This window comes from Anser brachyrhynchus (genome assembly GCF_964034855.1).
Source record: "Anser brachyrhynchus genome assembly, chromosome: 9".
In the NCBI taxonomy this organism is placed as follows: Eukaryota; Metazoa; Chordata; class Aves; order Anseriformes; family Anatidae; genus Anser; species Anser brachyrhynchus.
Window position 1 is genome coordinate 23,758,736 of NC_137703.1, and position 20,959 is coordinate 23,779,694.

The following is a 20,959-nucleotide window of genomic DNA, read 5'->3' on the forward strand; positions in this document are numbered from 1 at the left end:
GTCTCTCATATTTCCAGATCTACATGGTATTTTCAGCCTACACGCATTCCCAGAAAAGATGGGAGTAAAAGAAGGGAAGATAAAAATTAATCTAAATATTCTTAATTTATCTTACAGAATAAAGTTGTTCCCTGATTTTTGAAGATATGTTGCTGAAAATGGTTTGTTTGTCAGGTTCATTTCAGTAAACTAGAGGGCTCCTGTATTGAGTATTTCAGCTGATCTGAGCTGTTTTATTCCGCAGGTAAAGAAGCTGATGTTTGTAATAAACTCAAATTGGGCTACGTAGTTCCTCTTAGGTCTAACATAATGCACTCAGAATCAGACTAGAAGCTGACAACAGTAATCAGCTGGTAGGCAATGAGCCATCATCTGTAGCATTCAGGGAAGTATTTAGGCATATAAAGGTGGTAATGCATATAGAGTAGGCAGGACAGACATTCACAAATATACTCTTTGGCTCCATCTGCGCTGTCCTGGGTTTTCAAAAAACATTTTTGGTTTCACCTTGTTCTCTCCGCCTCCAAACCTAGTTGTATGAGCTGTGAGAATATACTGCACAACTGCTGTGTGCTCACTATTGTTCCTTTCTATGACTCCAGTGTTAAAGTGCTGCTACTTACTCAAAAGACTGTGACTACTTGACCCAGCTTAATTTTGAGACGTCATATAGAATTTTTAAATTCTTCTGAGTAATTATTGAAAATGGGTCTGGAATTCTGAGTCTTTATGAAAATCACTGGAATTTTTCATCTGTAGACTATCTAAGTCTAGCTACAATCCTCCAAAATACTGCTTTTCTCAGGCTTCATATTTTTGGCCATTCTCTTGGGTGAAATTTTTGAATGCTAGAAGCAGTTAGTTTTTAAATAGGAATTAATTTGTATTTACCCAGAAGGGGAGGTCAAGTCAAAAGACAAACTAAAAAGACCTCGTGGCAGATATGAAGTAGTATCCACTTTTCCTTATGTCAACAGGCAAGAAGGAAAAAAAAAATCAGAAAAAGGAAATTCAAAAACTAATGTAAATGATGATGCAGGAAGTCTGGTTTGAAAGGTTTCTCAGTAGCTATTGTGTTCCGTGCTTTTAAAGATGGCCATTGAGGCATTAAAATCGCATAGGTTATAAGACCATACAATTAAAACGTGAGGGAAATGGTTTACTTCTTTTTATGGGGTAGATTTTTCATGTAAGCATATGTCAACTGCCGAGAGTTTATTTCCTGGGTGCATTATATACCCATGAGGTGCAATGTAAAAAACTGCTCATGCAATCTAGTTGGATAAATGACACATGCTGACAATAAAATGCAGGTGTATGGAAAGAGCAGAGAAGCATTACAACTAAAAAAAAAAAATCATTGATCGCCCTTCAATCTCATTTTGGACATCTCTGGCTGAACTCTCAAGAACAACAAAAAGCTAACAACCTTAATTGCAAGCCAGAAGGACTTAAATAAACATAAAAACACTGACCTTTCCTGGTTTTGGTACTTTCTGCTGTTAAATTACCATGTACAGTTGTTTAAATAGCTGCAGGAGGGGAGATTGTAAATAGATGCCTACAGTCATGTACAAAATCCTATGGAGTTAAAGATTTGTTTGAATGACTATGAAATCAATTTGCATCACCATAGTAGCTAATGGCATTTTCAGTGATAATAACCAGTTGTTAAACTGAAATGTGCATTTCCACTGTAACAGGTACAGCTCCACCACTGGTATAAAAGCCTCTCTGCACAGCATCTTTAACGTACTTCAGCCCTACTCTGATTTCTAAGGAAATTTAAGGAATGCAGTCCTGCACTAGCAATCCTCCATGTCTTCTCAGGAAGCTTGTAGACATGGACTGCATCAGGGCTGAAAAAGTTGCCTAAACTTACAAGAGCCTAAACATTTCTGAATGTTTAATATCATGTAATATCATGCATTTCTACTTGTTTGTAGGGCAATGTAAGACAGGTGCATAAATTTAATAAGTCACATTTGGGGAAGGTTTTAAGAAGGTAAAGAGGAGTACATTTATAGCTGTGAAGAAACACAGAGTTTATTTAGGTTTAGGGGAGAGGGGAGTGTTTTGGGCCTGCGATCCTGAAATAATTTTCTGTTTTATGAGGAAAAATTTGAGTTAGGATCTCATAACTATATGTGCGGGTGGGCGTTTCACTTCACAAATCTCTGCTTTTGGACATGATTTTTGAATTCTATTGGTAAGCTTATATTTTCAGTGTTTTGGTTGCTTACATTTTGACATAGGAAGCAATAATAAAAATGAAGTGATGCACGTGTGCTTTTAATATGTGTCTGACTTCTAATTGCTAAATCTGGAAATAGCTGGAACCAGAGGTATCTCATTAAAAATATAATTGAAGACCTACCTAGGGAATGGTATATTTCAGAGAGTGATTCATGCGGAAGCTCAGTGCAACTTCACTTGAATTGGATGAACTGTTAATGACTGGGAGAGGAATGAGTGGAATACTTTTTCTTTTATTTATTTATTTATTTTTAACAACAAAAAAAAACAACAAAATTTTATATAAAAGTTCCTGAAATAAAACTTTTAAAGGCCTTTTTTTTTTTTTTTTTTCCTTTTTTTTTCTTCTTTCGTTTTCTTTGGTTTTCCCCAGAGTTTACAGATGTTACATTGAGGCATTGTCAAGATCTGCTGTCCTGGCAGATAACAGTATCTGGGGGTTCTCAGCCTAAGAGCCTAAGCATGGTCAATCAATGGAGTAAATTATTGTAGGATCTGTGACTTTAGCGTTACAGGATGTTCTTTGAAGTGGGGGGAAGCCATCAGTAAGGAATAGGATAGGTGTTACACTGATGTTACACCTATTTCCACTCCATAGTGGATGGCTTTAGTTTCTTTCCAGTCCCATTTTCTTTGGAAAATGTGTAATAGATTGTAAAATAATTTTTAAAAGTCCGTATAAACATAACAAGAGAAGGAATCATGAATTCATTTGAATAACCTTTCCTGTGTGATTTTCCTCTCATGCTGCTATGAATACTGAATTATGGATCTGACATACAGTGAGTTAATGTACAGCACGCTGGCATGTGGGAAGGATCAGACCCTTAACGTGTAGGTGTTGTATTAAAAATTGGTCCAGCTGAGTAGTGCCTTTAATTTTCATTCTGGCAAAAGGATCTGTGGAACTAAACTATTAAATTATGCAATTATAATGCAGAGACTTTTAAAATGCAAGATTATGATATTCTGATGTGAAAATGAAGAAACATGGATAAAGGTAGCATTTTCTGCTGTATACTACATCTTGCCTTTTGTGATGTAGTAAAATGTAATCTAGAAAGTAGATCTCTTTTGAGAGAGAACTATTCTGCAAAGCTCTAAAACATTTACAGGTTGTTTTGGCTTTAGGGTGTTTTTGTATGTAATTTTTTTGTAGCACTCAACTATTTTTATCTTCAAAATTAGAAAGTATTGCTTCATTACTTGGCCTCGGGCTTGTGACTGTAGGCTCAAAAAGACAACATATTAAGGAATATGTTCTTTGAACAAAATGCATAATTAGCTTGGAAGCATGGAATGGAATCCACCTTCCCAGTGAATTCTGCTCCCTTCCTGGTATTTGTTTACCCCACTGAATCTCAAAATCTTTTCCATATAATGACGTAATTTCAGGAAAGTTGGTTTGTGCTACCTCAGGCTGTCTGGGGGTGATTAGAGCATCCCCCTGACAAGCTGCTTATACGGCTATGAACCTTTTGATGCTCTGGAAATTAGATCCAGAGCTTTCATTTTTAGATTACAGTGCCTAATTAGTAGGCTGTAATATATTTAAGGAACATGCTGTCTTTTGAGGAACTTCATCCGCTAGGTAAGTAACCAAGCAAGCAGCTGCTCCCGAGTCCTTTGTCAGAGAAGCATGAAAAGTGCATAAATGAGGTGAACACGAAACTAGTCTAATAGGTAGTTCCTTCAGAGAATTGTCAGTGCTTTCCAACTGTATGCACATTGATCCTCCCTTGGACTCTCCTCGGGCTGCTGTTTGTCTAGGTGGATTCACTGTTTGTCTAGTATTACTGCATGCCTGGCAGTCTGACGGGAACTGCTGTGCTGAGCTTCCCCTGGGCTGCTGTCTGCTGGAAATCCCACGTATTCCTGTGGTGCACATGCTGAGAAACTGCACAGTGTGTGGAAACAGTTTATCAAAAATGTGCTGCATAGTTGATCTCCACATGCAGAGCATGTTTAATGTGTGAAAATGTTGGATTTAGTGTGTGTGCCTGGACAACACGCACGGCACGTGCACAGTGTGTAAGGTTCCCACGGGAAGCCTTGCATTTACCCTGCCTGCACCAAGAAATTTGAGTTCAAATCAGGGCACGCCTCATCCAGCTGGCTCTCGGTTCCAGCAGGCTACCAAGAGAGAATTGCGTGCTCTGAGCACATACTAATGCAGGCCCTCCTGCTTGAGGAATGGCAATTGCAGGATCTTAAAGCTTATATTTAGCATTGTTTTTGTTTTTGAAGTGGAGTGGCAATGTTAAAAACAGCAGAATATATCCTTTGGCTTATGGGCAGCGTCTTTCTAATTGCTGAAGGTATTGTTACCAATTAATCGCTGACTACTATTAGCTATGTATTGGTTATCTGTGCAAAGTAATTATCGCATCTAGGAAGCGGCTTTAAATCTGTATTAATATTTTTGATTGGATTGTGTTCACTGTTGGACCAATGCATTTCTAAAGTGCTGTTGCCAAGAAATAGCGTCTCTGGCCCTAACCATGAAGAAAATATTATAGAGCTGGCAAAAGGACTGTTGTTCTGCAATGAGAAAATATGCTTTGTATGAAACTTTGTTTTTCAAGAGCTAATGCTTTTTGGGTGCTGTCCAGAGTAAGTTTTCATCTTTACTACAAAAAAAGAATAATTCTTTGTAGACTAACATTTTTAATATCAAAGACCTCCAATAGAAAATGAATTTCAGAGGCTTAACTTGTGTTTATAAGCTATTTGTTTTGATGACTTTAATTTACATGCATATTCAGGAATTCAATTTCTCTTCTAGTATTTTAAGGCTACAGTAATGCTAATAAAACTGTTATCCTCTCTCTCACAAATGTGAGAAGCATGGTGGGTTTTCATCTCTGTTGGCAGATCTGACAGTCTCTAGAGACTCATCACCAGAGTAGTCGTGTTGTTAATCTTTAATCAGACCACAGAAATTCAGTGACAACAAAGATGTGTGTTAAGGTAAGAAGTTTTCAGTCTGGAAAAATGGAGACTGGCTTTGTTTGAGAAAGTGCAGATAATATGAAGATTATTATTAAGAAGCTTATCCTTGCATGTTGATATTCAAATGGTGAGAGTACTTGATATGGCAAAGGGCCTGACAAAACGAAATGTTTTATTATACAGAGAGAGATTTCATCTGAGGACTATATTTCATGGCACCTGCCACTAAGCTTTCAATTTTCCAAAGCTGAACTGTATTTATCTTCAAGTAGATAAATAATGGAAAGTTACTTGTTTTATATCAGAATAAGAAGACAACACTTTTTCAAAATTGATAGAAATCAAAACTGCAAATGTTAATAGAGTAAATTTGCAAAAATATCTTATGCATATCTAATTTTAACTCTATTAAAATCAGCAAAAGTTTTCTTAGTCTTTAAGAATTAGTTTAAACTCAGTGTTGCAGTGTTGCTGCTTATTGAAGTTTCCAAAAAGTTGCCTTCAGCTGTCAGCTGGTAATTGATAATTCAGTAATCTTAAAGTGTCTCATCTTTCACTTTCTCAATGGATTTTCTTCTCTTTGTCATTCTGTCATATTTGCACTCTTTATTATCTAAAGCATGAAAAATACTGTGCCAGTTCCACTCTCTTTTGCAGAGTGAGGTTGGACTTACATTGTAACCTTTGGAGTTGGACTTACCAATTGCTCTGGAATCTGCAAATGCTTTGTTCCATGTAAGTGGTTTCAAAGGCAGAGCAGGCTGATATTCTTTCAGGGGACTGAAACGAAAAATTTTTCTTATTCATAAAGCACAAATCTTCTCCCTCTTAAGTGCATTTATTGCACCACACAACTGCTGTTTGTACATATGCTTGCTCTGTATCTGCACAAGAGTACAGTGCATGCATGAGAAATGTTAATTCTTTGCAAATTATGAATTTGTTCCCTGAGCGTTCTGCCACACTTTCATGCCAGTAAATCCTTTTGCACTCTGGATTTGCACTAGGAAAGAGGCTGTTGGGGAGTATGCAGATGTTACCAGCGTAATAATACCAACAGTCTGCATCTTTCTCCCTAAGTGCTCTTGAGATGTTACCCCCCCCCCCCCCCCCCAAAAAAAAAAAAAAAAGAATAAATGGCAATGAGACTCTTTTTGCATTGATTTCTCATTGCACTTTAAACCCATCCATATGGCATGGCATCTATGTTCTGGGTTTGGGTGTGTGTGCATATGCATGCTAACACTAATTTTGGACTTCTGGTGCTCAGTGCCCATGTCACCTGCTTGGTATTTTTTGGCAAATAATAGTCAGTCACGTGTATAGTATCTGACAGTAATATAATGCATAACTTTAATGAGCTTTAAATTGTGATGGGATTGTCTGAAATTTTGCACTAACATCTCAACCTGCAGTTCTCAGAGGCTTCTGTACTGCCTTTCCAAATGCATCTCTTGCTGGGGGTGGCTGTCAGGACAGAGCACCTCTACAATGATTGCTTCTTTCTTTGAATTTTTAGTGCTGTTCACAGCTCCTGCTAGAGAGCTGCATATAAAATAGGACAGAGCTTCTGTTTCACTTTTGGCTTGCCAAAGCTTTTATACCTCAGAAATAAGGGGGCTACTTCACTGCACCTTTCCAAGGATGCAGTTCTCAATTCACTATTGATTACTGGTAAGGGAGAGAAAGGCAAGAAGCCTGGGCAGCAGTCTGATAAATGCAGAACGAGTACTGATCTGAACGCAGGCTGGAAGGCTGGACCTATACTGGTGTCTGATCTCTGACTGAAGGCCTTCTCCCCTCACTAAAGTCAATGTCAGTTTCATGAGTTTCTGTTCAAATCAGTATACCACCTGCTTTCAGATTCCTAAAACTTAGAGCTAATTTTAAACTTAAATTTTCCAGCCAAATGCACCCAAGATTGCACTTGTACAGCTCTAACATCTGCACTGTTAGCAGCTCAGTGTACTTCTGGGTGCAATCCAGGCAACCTGCATGTCCACAGAGCAGGGCAAACTTCTCACCAGGCACTAAATCTGCCTTTAATTGGAGTTTCATCAGGAATCATCTTATTATAATACAGTTTTTAAATTATGCTCCTCATGGCACAAAATGAACATCTATTCTTAATTTTAGTTTCTCTAGGCACAACCCTAACTCTTATTTTTGCAACATGCTATACAAATGTTAAAGACTCAAGTGATATGGTCATAATTGGGTCCTGTTGGGTTGGATTGACTTGCAGTTGGGAATGTTCTTCAAGCCTGGTCAATATGGTTATCTGATGTCAGTAAAGGTTTTCTGAAGGATTAGAATAGCTTGCTGGGTGGAATTATCCAGGAATGGATGTAAACCTCTAAGTCAGTTATTGAAGCAGTGAAAATGGCTGTTTCATGGTTTGTGCTTCTGATTCAATTGGTTCTTAACAATTCTTTTCGCTGCTTTCACCTAAAAATTCAGTTATTTTTCCTTTCAAATATGGTCGTGAGTTTAAACAGAAATAATTTCTTTTTATGAACTCTGACAAGCTGTGCTATTCAGCCTTAATAAAACCATTTAAAGCTTGTCAAGACACTCCCATTAAAGGTATTTAATTTATTATTTATTGTCAAGACACCTGCATTGAAAATAGTTATTCTTTATCAATTGGTCCTTATTCAATCTTGTGGGACAACTCAGAAAATAATTGTTTAGGCATATTTCTTTAAAACCACATTATACAGAAAAATGGCAATAGTAGAGCTTTAGCATTAAAATTCTTTCATTCAATAACTCTGTTTTCAGTTCTGAATAACTTAGATACATGTAATTTCACACAATTGCACAGGTACCTAGAGCCTGCTTTCCCCGAGTGACCAAGTGGACTCGATGTACATACGCATCATTCCTGGCACGGGGGTCAGGAGAGGGCCCCGCTCTGGGTGCCATACTGGAGTTTTGGCTTGTAAGTTTTTACAAATATAGAGGCAAGATGTGACTTCATTCTTAATTTCTGGTTGATGTTCAGATGTGGTTGACTTGTGGCTGGAATACAAAGGCTGCTGCTGCCACATGGTTCAGAGGGAGCTCCAGCTCTGCTCCCTGCCCTGTTGCAAACACAGACAGGTTCACATGAATCACTTCTTAAACTTGTCTGAGTTCTGTTTTGTATGCAGTATGGTGTTTTGCGTGGTTTTCACACCACAATTCAGTTCTCAGCACCCCCCCCCCCCCCAACAAAAAAAACACAACAAAAACAAACAAACACACTTTTTGTCTTGGGATATCAGCTGTGAAGTCCTTTAAGTTTTAGGAAAAAAATGGGCTATCATTACAGCTTTAATGGTGCTTTGGGCATGGCTAAATCATGTCTATCACCAGAAACAATCTGTAAATGTTCTATTTTTTATGGAGTCATGAAGTCTGTTTTTCTTGTCAGAAAACACTTGCTAAGAAGCATATTCTAGAGAAAAAAATAAAAATTGTGTGGGTTTATAACATGCCGTAAGTACATGTAAATTACAGCATTTATCAAAAGCTCATTTATACTAGGCAGATTATAAAGCTAGTTATGCTGAGGGCTGAACTCGAGAATGTGGCATTTTTTTCTAAACTGACCATTTCTTTGGGTTTTCTTATTTTCTGTGTTGAGATCTCAGAGCCAACTCAATATATCATGTCCACATAATCCATCATAAATAGGGAAAAATATTTACTGCCTCAAAAAGCTACTTATTTGTTAAAAGCTTTATTGTTATAGCAGCCAAGTTGTTACTCTTACTGCAAATTAAAACTCAGACAAGTATTTTGTTCATCGTTCTGAATGTTCATATGTAAATATGGTTTGGTGAGATGTGGAGATCATTTCAGAATGATAACATGTTTGTGCACAAATTCTAAACGCATTGGGGAAGCCACTGAAGTTCTGTTGTTGTTTTCCAGAGGAAAAGAGAACAGTTGAGAGAAACGGGAAGTACAAGCAGACAGCGCTAGAGAGAGAAACAGATCGGGGCTATACACACTGAGATCAAGGGTATGAAAGTTCAGGAGAAGAGCCATGTTTATATGTAGGCATGCCTGTTACCAGTGTCCTCTGTAGCTCTCCAAATTTGCTTTGCCCTTTAAAATCGCAGCGATGTACAGATGGGAGTAGTTTGATATATAGCAATCTATATAGCTATACAGAGAATCAAAGGATAATTCAGGCTGGAAGGGACTTCAGAAGTTCCTATAGGCACACAAAATCCCAAAGTATCTAAACAGCTGCAGTTTTATAAATGTATAATGTAGTTTAAATGTTGCTATGCTGTGAAATTCTACAAAATAGGTCTGGGAAAAACCATGAAAGATAATCCCCTTGTCTGAAGGTAACGTCAGCTCTGCTTCTGAGAGTTGCTTAAGTAGTTTCTCCAACATATTCTTAAATTCTCATTGCCAGATATTTCCATAACTGCCACAAGTAATCTATTTCTGTGCTTTAGAGCATTGGATAGGCAATGTACTTCAGCATCGTAGTGGTTAAGATGCCTTTGTACCACAATTCAGAAGCACAGAGTACTCATGGAATTAAAACAGCAGGGGACAAATAGGCATATAGCTTCATTTATCTAACTACCAAGTTCAAGGTATTCTTACTTCTGTGCTCCCAAACAGGTAAATTCTGCTATATTTATACTGTGCTTTGAACTGTTTGTTGTCATAGTAGAGTATTTATCTTTTAGGATGTTTCAGCTGGAAACTTTTTAACTGAGCCTTACCAAGATATAGTGGAAAAAATGATGACAAAGAGTGATTAGAAAACATACACTTACAAACACTTACAAACATACATTAATCCAAGGACTTCCAGCAGAGGAATTGAGTGGAATTGTGCAAGGTATTCGCCTGGACTGTGGTGCCAGTACTGTTATGCTTGTGAAAGTTAGGTAACTGTTAGCTGAAGTAGTTCATATGGCTGTGAAAACAGCTAATCCAGTAATTCATGCAATTCGTATTTGTTGAGAAGGACTGAAGGCAAAGGCTGATGCATGATGTTAAAATGGAAGAATTCTGCATGGGGGCTTAGATTTCAGCAATAGCAGTGCAGAATTCAGCCCACTAACCCCTGTGTAAATTAAACCTTCTAAGCTTTCCAGATCCCCAAGGTAGTCCTAGCTACTGCCAGCATTTTGCTGAAGAAAGGTTTGCTCCATTACTCTGAAAAACGCCATCTGATTTCTGCAGACTGGAAGTCTAATGATGCCAGTAATGCTATGAAAACCTCCATGTGAAAGTCTCATCTTTAGTTCTTGTTTGTGTACTTTCATGACATTGTGGGCAAAAATACGCACTACAAGATCATTTATTGCGCTGTCACAGCCCAACCCTCTCTGCCGTTAACATCAGACAGGATTATAAGCATCAAAGAGAAATGAAAAGTCAAACTGCCCACTGAGTAACTCCATTGTGTTTTCTGTTTATTAGATGCGATGATATGATGAAATACTTTAAATCCTGGGCCGTCTAAGAGCAATCACTAACAATTTATTTGGTAGGTTTTTTTTTAAGCTCAGTCTTTATTTCCAGCCTTCACAAGAAGGGGTATTTATCTGCTGATTTTTTTCAAATTTACTTGGATTTCTGTGTTTACCAGCTTGTCTCTTAGACTGCCTAGGAGAGATGGAAACACCTTCAAGAGACTTTTGAGTAGGTGTTGAACTTTGGTGCTCTGAATCACTGTCTGGGAGAGCCTGCTGAAGCCTTTTTTTTTTCCCTTGTCTTGTTAGGCAAGTTGCTTCCTTTATGTAACGCTTGAAGACGAGGCAGTGTGACTTTCCCCTCTGGTATAATGGGGTCCCTCTGGATGCTGACAAACTTCAGGTCACTTTTCTCTTTTCCTCCTTATTGTCCCTGGGACTGAGGTATCCAATCAAGGAGTAAAGTCTGGACAGACAAGCCTTTGGGGAAAAATAAAGATAGAAGGTACTATAGACTAGGGCTCCATTCAAAGTCCTCTGGGACCTATCTACTTCAGGCCACCTCTCAATCTGTAGAACTTCAGCAACATACCCATTGCCTGTTCTTTACACCTTACAATCACTTAAGGTAGCAGCATAGAAATATTTGAAAAGAGGTGGGGTTTTTTAATTATTTTTTTAAAATAAAACATTGTAGACCAAGATCTTGCCTCCAACAGAATTCAAAAACAGATCTCTAGAATAGAGCAAGAGAACAAGACAAACATATACGACTTGCATCCTCTCATCCTCTCTATTTTTCAGACAGACATCCTGAGGTGATATGGTGTCTGCATTGATAGGAATTGCCAGTGGGTAACTCTTCCATAATTTTGTTCCGTTTCTCTTTAATCCATATATACTTTCATCATAATATGGCAAGGAGATCCACAGCTGTACCACTTTTCTATGAAAAAAACAAACAAAACCTACAATAAACTTTTGCTTGTTTTGAGTCTGGCTATTGCTAGCTTTGTGGTTCTTGTACTAAAAGAAGGTGAATGGGCCATCTTGTTCTCCTTGTTATTCATAATTTTGCAGACCTATCTCATATGTCTGTTATTTGCTTTTAAAGATTTCAAAGTCTTAGTCACTTACAAATGGTATTCCCAATCTTTTAAGTGATCTTGTTTTCCCCGTGTAAATTTTGATTAGCCCTGCATTTTGAGAGGAGGCGACCAGAATTGCATGCAATACCTTTTCTTTATCCCCTTCCTCTCTTTACCTTTTCTGGCAGGTTTCAGGCTTTATTTACATGACATTTTTCAAAGGTTTAACATTTGTGCAAACTTGGAACAGCAAAAAGCATATTCACAAGCATGCTATTCTTCCAAATCTCAGGTTCCTGGTCTAGAGCCTGGAAGCACTGAAGAGTGACAAAGGAAAGGTTGTCGGCATCGTCTTGGGTGTGTGTGCGTGCATACGGTGGTGGTGGATTTTTTTTTGTTGTTTTTTAATAGTTATTACATGTGCTTCATCTTAGGAAAATTGTCAAGAGTGGTTGAAATAGAAAATGGAAAATTTCAGCCATGTGCTAAATCCGGCAAATATGTGTGTGAACAAAGCTGGATGAAGGTTGTAGATTGAAATGCGCTACCAGAGGCACTTTATTTGCTGCGCTGAAAAGGAGCTGCATGTAGAGATGAGCTGCCAAATATAGGCCTCCTGCTTACTTTGTCTAACTGCTTGGTTGCTGTCTTTTTTGTTCAGTGGGTGAAGTAGCCATTGAGAAGGTTCCTGTGTTCTTCCTCTTCTAGCGTGTTCCTGCAATGCAGTTTGAATTTGCTGAAACAAAGTGCTTTTTATAGCAATAATAATAATGTTCATATGACCTCATGCAAATCAGTGCTGAACCTGGATACTTCTGTGCTTTTGCAGTATTTGAAATGTACTGCAGAGAAATGACATAGCAGCTTACTTTCTCATAGCAAAAGCCCTCTGGGCTGAATTTACAAGGCTCATATGCAAACTGCTGCAGAAGAGTAAATCCCATTATGGGACTTTTTGAAGCCAGACTGAAGAGCTGACAAAAAGATGGGTCAGTTGAATTAGCTTTTTAAATGTAGTAAAGTTTCATTCAGGAAAGGTGTGCTGGAATGATCAGCTGCCTGCAGTGCCCATAGGGCTGCCAGGACAAGGCTGCGGAGGCTGCCCTTGCAGCAGCATGGCGTTGCTTCGGGCAGGCAAAGGACTGTTCACTTCTCTGCATGATGGGCACGAGGTGAGCACAATGACTTCATGGTGAATGCAGTGACTCAGATCTTGTTTGATTCTGTGATTAAAATGAACAGGCATCTCCCAAAGGATTTTATCTGGTGATCTTTCTGCAGAGGGTCTATGTGAAAAACGTCAAATTCTTGACAGCAGCTACAGATCTGTCCTAATTGTAACATAATCACCATGCAAAGCATGCAGTGGCTATTGTGTTCACATGACTAGTTATAGCATAAGTTGACTACGAACATTTTAATTGTTCTGTCAATAAGAACTTCACTGGTGATGTAGCAGAGGCCCTGACTGGGCACGTTTTGGTGCTAAGTAGCTGTGTCAAAATGCCAACCTCACTGAACCTGGTACAACTGCTGTTTGGACTGCACGTGTTTGTGCAGAACTGGGACCAAAGTGATAAAGTAACTACAGGTTTCTCCCCTGACTTTACTCCATTGAATCCCCAGACTACAGATTGTGAATTTGAACAGTCACTTAGTAGGTCATCATGGCTCTACAAGCTGCAGAAACAGAAGTAAAAACTTGTAAATGAACCAGGACTTTCAAAATGTGAGTGCTAAGGGCTCACGAAAGAGAGCTGCTTCCTAGAAGCTCTGGGTGAGCTGCAGCAGTACCAGGTGAGTCCTTAGTAGCAGATCCCAGGTGCTTAAAGATGGCCTGGGGCCTGGGATGATGATGTGGCTCAGAAAGCAAGAGCTACTGCTGCTAGCATAGAGATGTTGGAAACAAAATTTGAGTATATAGAAAATGTGTTGGAATATCATTTGTCTAACAGCAAGAAGTTACTAGATTTTCATATTCAGGCTATTGTCTAGGCCATTATTAAAAACGAACACAAAGGGAAGGATAAATGAAGAGAAGGATAGCTAATCCTGACCAAGAAAAACATTGCAGGGAATGGTTTTGGATTTTCATATTTTAGGGGGTGAGAGTATGGGACGATGACATAGTGCTGTTAGTCATTTATATAACTGCATTTTCCTCCCAAATGCATGAAGATGATATAAAAGATCAATCTGAGACCCATTGTTAGGATGACTGTTGGACCCAAAACAAAGTTACGGTGAGTGAAGGGTAGTGAAGAGTGGCTCTGCAGCGTTCAGAGAAATGAGCTGAGCTATGCCAAAACCAATTTTACATGATGTGCTCATAGTTATCCATGTTGGTATGCACCACTTTAAATCTAGTCCTGTGTTCAAAAGGAAAAATTGGTTTCTATTACAGGCTAAATCTAGTTATAACAGGGGTTAACAATCTCCTGCTTCAACATCATGAATGTCAGTCATGTTAGTCAGACAGGTATCTAGGGTTCATGTGCATTTCCAATGGGTTAATGATGCCAAGGTCTAAAAAGGATTTTCATGCAGAAGTACCATTTCAATGAGAAGCCATTGCACATCTGTTAATAGCACAGCTCTCACATAAAAGATATTTACAACTAAAGGGAAGCGCTTATAGAGGTATCTAGTTCTCCTCTTGAAAATAGAATGGCTTAATATATTACTTCGTATTGAGAAATTGAGTATGGACTTGGACCTGATCTTTTAGTAGAACACTGCAGATGTGGATTCCTACTTATGTGGAGTTTTTTGCATGTTCACATTGGCAGATGAAGGCATGATTATTTAAATGGCTGTCTTGGCCTTTAGGTTAGACAATGCACAGATTAATATAGACCAAGAACAGAAACCTGGTAAAGCATTTGACTTCATAACATAAAAGCTACGTAGGAGGATAGCAAGGTTATACATTTCAGCAAAGAAGGTAGGAAAAAAAAGTTGCACTGTGCTTTTAAACTTCTACCTGCAGCTTCCTGGTTTCATTCTGTGCTTCCTTCCACCCTCTCATCCTGGCTCACATCCCACCTGCTAGCTTGTTTTCCTTGCCATATTGCCTGGGTGATAGGAGCAGAAGCACTGAAAACCAGGAGGCTGCTGCACATTTCTGCTTGCAATTCTGTGCCTGTTGCCTCTATTGCCTAGGCTGTAGCTGCTTGGTGCCAGGAGACTGCATGTTCATGAGCTGGAGGGTAACTGCTAGGGAGTATTTTTTTCAGAAATGGTTGAAACATAAGTGGCTAATGACAAAGAAACACCTATACAAAGTGAGCTACTTAACAAAATAGTTGTGCAGTGAATTTTGTTAATAGGGCAAAAGAGAAGTTTTTACTAATGTCAATATTTATAAATGACTGAATTATTTCTGATTTAGTGTTTAAAATATAGATTATATATTTATAAATAAATAAAATTTGCCATTGTGATGCAGATCACAGAATGGTTGAGATTAGAAGATAATGTGGGAACTTTATCTCTGTTTTTCTGAAAAAAGTTATAAAATTGACTGATACTTTCATTATAATAGTTGTACATTATAGTGCTACATATAATGTTACTTGTAGGCAGCGTTGCTTGCTCTGATCATTATTTTCATTTGCGTTCCTCTGTATGATTTAGCTCATGGGCTTTCCCAAAGATTTTTTTTCAGCTGCATGAATACCTCTGGTTTCACGTATTCCTACGCTGCCCTGTTTTTTCCTCATGAAATTTTTACTCATGGGAATATTTATATTTTGCAGTTTGCTTGTGCATTGCTTAAAAACATTGTGTAGTACAGTACCACAAACAGGACCTTAGAATAAATTAAATATATGCTTATTATGAACTGTTTGCTTACTGCTGTTTACTGATTTGCTTGTAATAATGAATTTTGGCATCATAAAGTGAACAGTCATCTTTCATCTTTTGGGTGGGGGGGATTTAAGGACAGAGATTTCTATGTAACTGCAACTGTATATCAAACTTGCTGAAGGAAAGTAAGGTTTGTTTGCTAACATTCTCATGACCAAAAATATAAAAATAACCAATATATGACTGCATGTAGAATGTTTTGTTTGCTTTTACAGGCAAGCTGTTGTTTTTGGTGAGTTAAACTACTCTATGAACCTTTCTTTGGATAGCTGTTGGAGTCTACTGTATTTGCAATGCGAAGAGCAGTGCAAAATAACAAAACTCTTCAAGACTAATTTTTGTGATATGGTCATCCACACTAACAAGTGAATTGAATTATATTCATACCAGTTCTGTTGGAAAACATCTGTAATAAAATTGCCAAGTATAAATTTCAGTATTAGCTACTCTAAGGACTTGGGAAAACAAACAAATCCACCAGACTGTTTCAACAACCAAGAGCTTAAAAAAAGTGTTTTTCTTCCTATATTCACCTCTGGGTTTTTCTTAGTCTTTGGTATTTGCTTTTTCTCTTTCATGAAAATTATAGTGTTCTTTGTTTCTAATGAAAACTAAGGTTCTCAGTTAATGCTTCATGTCAGAAGCTAAGCCTTTCAGAAACAAACCAAATAGCACAAAACTTGAAGCAGAACAGAGACTGAGGAATACTGCCATGACATTGCACAGGAGTGTTTATTAAACAACTCCATCAATATAATGCTTCCAGCCTTGCTCTACACTCCTGAATTCTAATGTTTCAGATTGTAGTTTCTTAGCAGTTCAGCTGTACATGTTATTTACCTGTTACTGAAACAGAACAATCTTGCATTAAATTTCTGAATTATGAATTCAGGATTGCCAGATGAGATGTGAAGGAAGCAAAGATCTCTTTAGCAAATAAAGGTTCCTTTTTTTCTGTTCTCCCCAGTCACGGCTTGCTTGTGTAGGTGCAGAATTCAAAGCTTTATCTCTAAAGATCTAGCCTCCTCATATGGCTCTCACAGTCCATATTTATTTTGCTATTCAGTTTGGTTTTACAAAGATATAAATCCTGTCAGGCTGGTCTCAGTGCCTGGTCATAAATTAACTTGGTACTTTTAGATATTTAGATATTTTTTTTCTGTGACCTTGTTCTGAGTTCTAGGGTGTGGAAGATGCTCAAAAATGGTCTTATTGCAGAAATCAAGGCTTACTTTGGTAAACAAAAATACTACTTCCCCCCAATCCCAACATTAAGATGTCTGAAACATGCTTGGGGTATTCATCTTGCTTCCACAGTAGTCTGATGGCCACCCTACTGTGAAGCATTTTCCTGGCATGGACGAGCTATAAAAGGTGTTTTAAAAAGAGATTTAATTAATATGATTTTTTTTAGAGCCTCCTGCTTGTCAGGCTTGTCAGAGCTCTATAGTGCTAAAGATGGACTAACTATTGTAAGAGCTTTCACATCCAGTAGAGGAAACCCATGGCCTGCAGTCAGTGATAGGTCTAACCTATGTTATGTTAAATACGTTCTAAAATAAGTTGTTATAAAATACAGTGTGCTCTCTAACAGGAGAAACACAAATGGCCCTAGTTAGCATTAAAAACAAACAAAAACCCACGCTGTATATCTCAGTTTCTCAGCAATTCCTAACAGGAATGACTACATAAAATACATCTGATCCAGTTCTTATCTAAGTGAACAGAAGACTTAACACATTTTCATGAGAGCAGGGTCATAAAACAGAGTTTAAAAATATTTGCATGCCCCTTCCTTCCCTGTCCACAAACCCTCTTCCCAAAAGTTCCTACTCCCATTAATAAAGGCTCAGAAATGCAGTAATGTATGTTTGTATGTGTAGTTAGCGGATGGCAACTTACTAATTTACAAAGTCCTTGTCTCCTTCTCAGTGGTGAGGCTACAACTTGCATATTCCCTGTGTGTCCCATGGCTTTGCTTCAGGGACCTGAAAAAGGGTCCTATATTCCCGGTGTTTTGAGACCTGATATTCACACCTGCCTGATAATCAAAATGCGATGGGCAAAAATGGCTGCTACAGAATTCCCATTCTGTGTCTGTTGACCTGTGGCAGCAGAAAATGGGTTGTGAGGAGTCTGTATTGGGCAAATGATACAACAGCAGTGACCACAGTGGTCCAGGGGCTTCACAGCACTACTGGCCCCTGCCTGTCTTCGGCCTCCTCAGTGACCACCTGGGCCCACTCCTGCTCCCACCTCCCCGCAGCGCTGGCCCCTGCCCACCCTCAGCCTGCCGGTTGACCAATCCAGCCCCGTGCTTCACAGTGCTGACAGCCACCTCGGTGGTGACTTGAACCCTGCTGAGCTCAGGGGCACAGCTATAGTGACCTCTGGGGTGTCTGGGCCCGGTGATGCACCCGCTCTGGCTGTGCCCCTCAGCTCCTCACAGGAGCCTTCCTGGGCCTCAGATGTGAGGGTGTCGCCTCCTGAGGGAGCCTTGGGCCTTCCTAGTCTTCAGATGTGAGGGTGTCCCCTGCTGAGGGAGCCCTGGGCACGTCCCCCTGTGGTGGCTGGCCATGCGGGATGGCTCAGAGATGGTGTGGCTGAGGTACCCATCCCTCAGGGCAGGAGCAGAGAGCACAGCAGCCAATGTGGATTCCCCCTAATCCAGGTGAGCTGTTGCTGGGTTGGATTCATAGGCAGGTGATGTGATGTCTATGAGTAGAGCACCATGTGGTAATCGAGCATCAGAGCCTCAAATCCACCTGGTTGTGCCCTTACCTTGAGAGAGGGGAGAAATAGCGGCAGGGAATGGAGCCTTCTGGAAGGGAGACAGAACCTCTCAGTCCACCAGCCCCCCCACTACCTGTTTGTACTGGTGTGGCTGTGCCTCATAAATTGTACTTACAAAAACTTGGATATTCTAGCAATGGCTTTATCTTACCTAGGAGCGAGTGCTTGCTTTTTTGTTGCTGTTGTTTTCTTTCAAAAATCTTAAAAAAAAAAACAAAAACAACCAAACAAAAAAAAAAAAACACACCACAAACTAAAGTTGCTGTTCTAGTTCCGCTGGAAACTTGGAAGGAAATGTGCTTTCCCTGAGTCACAAGCAAGTTTGGCATGTGGGTGAATGGCATTATTTAGGTAAATAAATGATTCCCTCTGTTAGTTATGAGGGGAAAAGCCATGTGTGTTTCTTTTGTAAACAACCAAAAGCACAAATGTGTAACGTAACATTATTGGAAAAGGCTTAAAATCTGTGAGATTTTAATGCAACTAATTATTTAAAGGCATATGCCTAAACATAACGACAGAAAGGGCATTAAAATGCCTTTCATTAAGGAAATATTAAATTTTGCTTCTCTCTGTTGTTGTATACAACTCACAAACAGTGGGCAGTTACGTACTGGCAAGGCAGCAGCCGTGACGAGTTACTCAGCAGTCGATGCGACTGCAGTCAATGAGCAGGTGACATGGCACGCAGCTGAATGACTTCTATTCACAAACTACGTCCCAGAGTAAAGAACAGCCATCAAAGACTGAAGCTTGTGCAAAACTTCTCTCAGATAATTTCTAGGGCCTGGAATGCAGATTGGATGTTTTGCTATGAGGTAAAAGTTCTGCTTTTCTACTACAGAAGATCCCAGAAACCCACCTAGGAGGTGGCAATAATGAGTTTATGATTTTAATGCTAACTCTGAGAAGTCTGAGCATGATCCAAAAAACATGGTGCACTCCCCTCCCTTAAAGGTTAAGGGAGATTTTATGCTTCTGCGAATTTATATCTCATACAAGCCCCCTCATCAGTGAATATGTTTACTGGAAGTTTTACATGTGGAGGCAGAAATTACTTTATGGGTCATACTCTAAAATAGCCCTCAGGCCCTTAAGCCATTGGCCTTGGTGCTTACAGCAGTGCTTCTGTGGAATGATGATCTTTTAGATCTATAAAATACTGTCTTCCCTGAGGATGCTGTTGTTAAGTGCACTGGAGTCTTATCAGAGGAAATAATCTTAAAGACAAAATAGTTTGGCGTATTTTTTTTTTTTTTAAATGGGAGGTATTGGCACAAAGTTGCATGATTTTACAGCCTCAGAAGAGCTCAGCAGGCTGCCTTTAATTTTTTATTAAATTCAATTTTGTTGCTGTTGCTGTGGTAGTTGAATCTGTTGTGTTCAATACAAAGTGCGATACTACGCTTACCCAATGCATGGCCTCAAGCTGGCATCTGGATCAATGTTGTCATATTAATGAAGAAAAAAACAAAACAAACAAGCAAAAAAACAAACCAGGAAAAAAAGGTTTCTTCTGAAATAAAAGTGAAGGATTAAATTGTCATTCTTAACTTAGGTGCCATGTTTTTCCACCATAGTCCTTTTAATAGTGATTGGGGAGGGGTGGAAAGTATGACCAATGGTTAGGGATTTCATACCTGACATCTTGTTCAAATTGGTCTGGAATTATTTTATGAAAAAAGTAGCTTACCTACTACGTCTGCATTCAGCTATGAAACCCCTCAGTACCCTATTCCTCTTTATGCAGGAAATTACTCTTTAATAAAGACATTTATGACTTTTCATTACTGTAAATGATAGACCTGTCTCTGTGTTCATACGTACTAGCTGAAATGTTCCCAGTCAGCTGCTCTAAGAATATTTGCCCTTTAAACTCATCTACATAAAAACCCTAGTTCTTTATTTTTGATGTGGCTCACACTTTTCATGGAAAAATCTAATTATATTCCACAATAATCTAAATGTATTTCTTCCAGATTTAGTACTTATTTTGGGACAGTATCTCCAACAATGTTTGTCACTCTTGTATTCAGTTCTCATCACAGTTCTGCTAGGTACACAGGATGATCTTCGATAAGGAAATGAAGGGGACATCAGATAGACTGAAGATTTCTCATGTTCTTTAGCAAGGTAGTGCTTTATCAGAGTCCATAACCATGGATTAAAATACAGCAATATGTTACTAATGCAAGGTTCTTGCAGAAAAAAAAAAAAACATTTTTTATCAGAGGTTGGAAAGCTATTGATCTGGGAAATGGGGACAGCGATGGGGATGAGTGATTTCTAACATAATGGAAGGAATAAACCTAATAGAATACTCATTTGCTTTATGCAGTGCGTGGTGGTAAGATTAATACATATCTTGTTGCTTCATCAAATGAGAGTCAGATTATACATGCACTAGAGAAATGGGATTAGCTATACCAAAAAGAAACTTAAGTCAAAAACAGTAGCCCAACTTTTCATGCTTTAGTGGTATAAAACTATTTTCATATATTCAAGAAGTACTAATAGAAGAGTAGAAAAAGAAGACTGGGGAAAAATCTCTTACCAACAGGCTGA

At 38.8% G+C, this 20,959-nt stretch overlaps 1 long non-coding RNA gene across 12 annotated transcripts in view; it reads left to right on the plus strand.

Annotated features, from left to right (window-relative positions):
* Window positions 1–20,959, plus strand: part of LOC308199612 — a 289,413-nt gene that overhangs the window by 80,939 nt on the left and 187,515 nt on the right. For 8 of the 12 annotated variants that reach the window (XR_013954733.1, XR_013954734.1, XR_013954735.1 and 5 more), the window contains exon 1: window positions 14,497–15,015. The exons of 2 other annotated variants lie outside the window; for them this stretch is intronic. This is a non-coding gene — a long non-coding RNA (uncharacterized lncRNA). Of the gene's footprint in view, window positions 1–14,496; window positions 15,016–20,959 lie in introns of those variants that run through there. 2 more of the 12 variants (XR_013954740.1, XR_013954741.1) reach the window with 1 other exon arrangement.